A 3817-nucleotide genomic window follows, 5' to 3' on the forward strand; every position below is an offset into this window, starting at 1 on the left:
AGGGAAGGGAAGGGAAGGGAAGGGAAGGGAAGGGAAGGGAAGGGAAGGGAAGGGAAGGGAAAAGGGGGAGGGGGAGAAGGGAGACAAGGAGGAAGGGACAATAGGACGCAAGAACAGGTACAGTGCTCATCTAGTGTGGCAGTCATGTGATTGGGTGCTCTCTACATGCATCTGTTTTGTTTTGTTTTCTGTAGTGGGGATTGAACTTCAGACCTCCCGCTTGCCGGGCAAGCACCCTACCACTGTGATACATTTACAGGCCCCTTTTGTGTTTTGACTTCAAAGATGGAGTCTGGCTAAGTTGTTCAGAACAGCCTTGAATTCACTCTATGTGAATTCATACAGCCTTCAAATATGTGTTCCTCTTGCCTTAGCCTCTATGTAGCTGGAATTAGAGGCCGTGCCCAGGTGCAGTGCCAAGTTTATTGTGCTATGCTGTACCTATCTTGCTTGTCATGCTGTTAGATGACACCATGGAGCTGAAGGAGAGGGGCAAGTGCTTATCATGCTTTCTTAGTTTGGTAGAATTAACAGGAACATAATTCTTTACTTCTTTGAGGTTTTTCAGACATATTACTATAGATTTTAGCAATCATAGCACACAATTGCTTCCTTTTCCTTAAGTTGACAGTGCTCATCTTTTCACTGCTTCCCTTCCGAGTATCTGAATTGCCAGCAGCACTGTGTGTGCTTTGGGACCAGTATGTTGTCAAGAAGTCCCTGTGAGGCTGCACCCACTGATCTGAGAGCTCAGGCGCCTGTCAAGGTGCATATTCATCATGGAAGTGCTGATTGATGGCTGACAACAGGCAGGGAAGGGCAGTGCATTGCTTACTGTGATGGGCATATTAATGTAGTGATACATTAAAGCAACGATGCACATATTAAAACATTGCTTATTTCTAGGATTTTATGTATGTTTTTAGAGCACAGAACTGAAGCTGTAAAAGTTAAAACTGTGATAAAAGGCAACTGAGATATATTTTTATCAATTGCCCAAAGTCTAATTGGCAAAATGATTTTATATATATATATAGATATAGTTATAGATAGATACATACATATATACATACACATATATAATATATACATATACACATACACACACACACACACACATATATACTGCTGATAAAGTATGATTTAGCAGTATGCTATATGTACATGTAGCAGTCCTTTTAAGTTAGATTAACAGGGAACACTTCTGCAGGTTATTGAGCAAATTACATAGGACTGATAGCACATGGATGAAACAATATGATCATGTAAACAAGACCTACATAATGACAGCACCAGTTGACTTACGAGCGTGAATAGGAGAAATCTTACATGGCTTCAACCCCAGATGAAGTGCTATAGGCAGTTATGATTTCTAGATACAGGAGTACACTGTTAGAAGGCTGATATCAGTGAAGTAGAGTTCTAAGATCTGTCAAGCCTGGGGTTGCAAATATCCTAGTATCGTACACAAAAACTGTCAATGGTTCAGATGTGGCGGGTATCCCTGAGAGTTTCGTGCTGGCTTCTTCTCTGTTTCAGTCTCTCTCCAATGTCAACAGGCTTTACTCCTAAGAGTCCTAAGTGTTTCCAGGTAGGCATTCTTTCCCATCCTGCAGCGTTCCTCCTTAGCTTTGTAGGTCTCATGAGCATAGAATAGTGCTTCTCCCAGCTTCACAAAGGAGGGCGGGCGCTAGTGCTAAGGCTCTTGTTCCATTCTGATTTGTAGAGACTCTTTACTCAGGTAAATAGATTAAAATGTTTTTCTATAAAACCAGGCAATCATCTACTTCAAGATGGGGTCTCCTTCCTTAGCCTAGAAATTATCTGCCAAATCTAAAGGCATGGTTAGATTACAGATGTGGACATCTGCATTTCCCTTTTCTAAAAGAAGCAGCCCAGCATTACCCTCTGTCTAGTCTCATGCTAGACCACCTGTGCAGTTGGGGGTTCTCTATTTGTTTTTGTTTTGTTTCACGTATTTCTCTATCTGGGAAAAGCCATAACCAGAATGTCTAGGACTATTTATATTATAAACACAGGTAGGTTGACAGATTGAAGGACGGGTGAAACATCTGTGGTTTCTAGGCACCTGAAAATCTATGTGGCCTCTTTATACAATACTGATGCAAGTTTGATATAGGTTTTATATTTGCTTCTGTCAAAGTCAACATTAGAGTGAGTGCTGTGATAAGCCAGAGAACGCTAGGAAATGAACAGAGAAGCTGCTTCAGATAGGCTTATAAAAGACCTATGTAATTGTTTCCATAGGAGTTGTTTAAGAAACCCAGGCACGGAGAGCTGAGATTATCTTATCTGGAGAGCATGATAAATAACAGAAATTTAAGCCAAGCCTGGAGGTGCAGGTCTGTGATCTTGGCTGTTTATCAGGCTGGGCAGGAAGGTCACAAGTTCAAGATTTGTCTGGGTTACAGAATAAGTTCAAGGCTAGCTTGAGTAACTTAATGAGACCCTGTCCCAAAATAAGAGCAAAAAGAGTGTAGGTGATGTAGCTCAGGAGTAGAGAGCTTATCTAGTGTACATGAAGCCCTAGACTCAGTCTCTACACCAACAAAATAATGATACAAATACATGAAGAAAAACAAAACTCAAAAATAGCAACAAATTCTTAATTTTTATTTACGTGTTCCTTATTTATCCGAATGCCCAATTTTAAATAGCTCTAATTTTAAATAGAGAAGCAGAAGGCCTGCTGCTTGCTGAATAATGTCTTCTAGACTCAGCAGGGACGCTGTACCTGTGACATCTCAACAAAATGGTCACCTAAACAAGACCTACACAATAGCATCACCAGATGACATACCAGCATGAATGGGAGAAGTCTTACATGGCTTCAACCCAAGATGAAGAGCTATAGGCAGTTAATAGCCACTCAGGGAGGGAAAATCACTCTGCTTCAAGACAAGCCCCTGAGAGTCATTCAGCCCTGACTGGTCAGTCCTAAACACATGTGTAGGAGCAACACTAAATGGACTCAGTAGGGAGAGTGTATGTATGTCTGTGTCTATCTGTGTGCTTTGTCTGTGTCCGTGTGTCTGAGTCTACATTGTATAACAATTATAGAAGAAGAGGCCATGAATTTAAGAGAGTTGGGGTGACCATGGCAAGAGTTGTAGATGGGGAGAAGGAAGAATAAATAGTTGGACATATATTAAGTAAAAATTTATTTTTCTTTATTTTTTTGTCTCTTCCTATATATGTATACATATATAGAGATACACAGTGTATTTACAGTCAATACTTTTTTTAAATACTTGTAATGCAGCAGTTCTAGGCAGTGCCACTGGGCATGCCCTTGGAGGGGAGAGAAGGAAGGATCTACAAGTGTTGAGCAGTATTCTCCAAGTATCCTAATAGCTGTTAAGTATATCAAATTCCCATGATGCTCTGTAGGACAGGTAGTGATAGTCCTATTTCCAGATGAAGAAATTAGTTTCAGAGTGGGGTAGTGTAGTGTGTGAACACTTTCCGAGTATATGTGAGGTACTGCCAAAACCACATATTAATAGTTAATATTCAGTTATTAATTAACCTAGTTATTTAATTACTACTTAAAATATTAATACTAATAATTTTAAATTTTAAAAAGAAAGAGAAATTAACTCTTGGGAGAAATTTGGTAAGTTCTATATAAACAGAGGGATCATCTAATGAATGTTTCCCAAGAATTTGAGGACACAAAGAAGAGAAAAGGCTGAGACTAGAAAATCAGAAGTTGAAATGGGCCTGGTCAAAAGACACTGTCAGTAGGACAAAATGGCAACCAACAAATTGGGAAAAGATCTTTACCAATCCTATA

General features: G+C 39.8%; 1 protein-coding gene across 2 annotated transcripts in view; it reads left to right on the plus strand.

Annotated features, from left to right (window-relative positions):
- Positions 1-3817, plus strand: part of Wars2 (tryptophanyl tRNA synthetase 2, mitochondrial) — a 76484-nt gene that overhangs the window by 63192 nt on the left and 9475 nt on the right. The window lies entirely within an intron of this gene.

The sequence above is a fragment of the Mastomys coucha genome, unplaced genomic scaffold (genome assembly GCF_008632895.1).
Source record: "Mastomys coucha isolate ucsf_1 unplaced genomic scaffold, UCSF_Mcou_1 pScaffold16, whole genome shotgun sequence".
Taxonomy (NCBI): domain Eukaryota; kingdom Metazoa; phylum Chordata; class Mammalia; order Rodentia; family Muridae; genus Mastomys; species Mastomys coucha.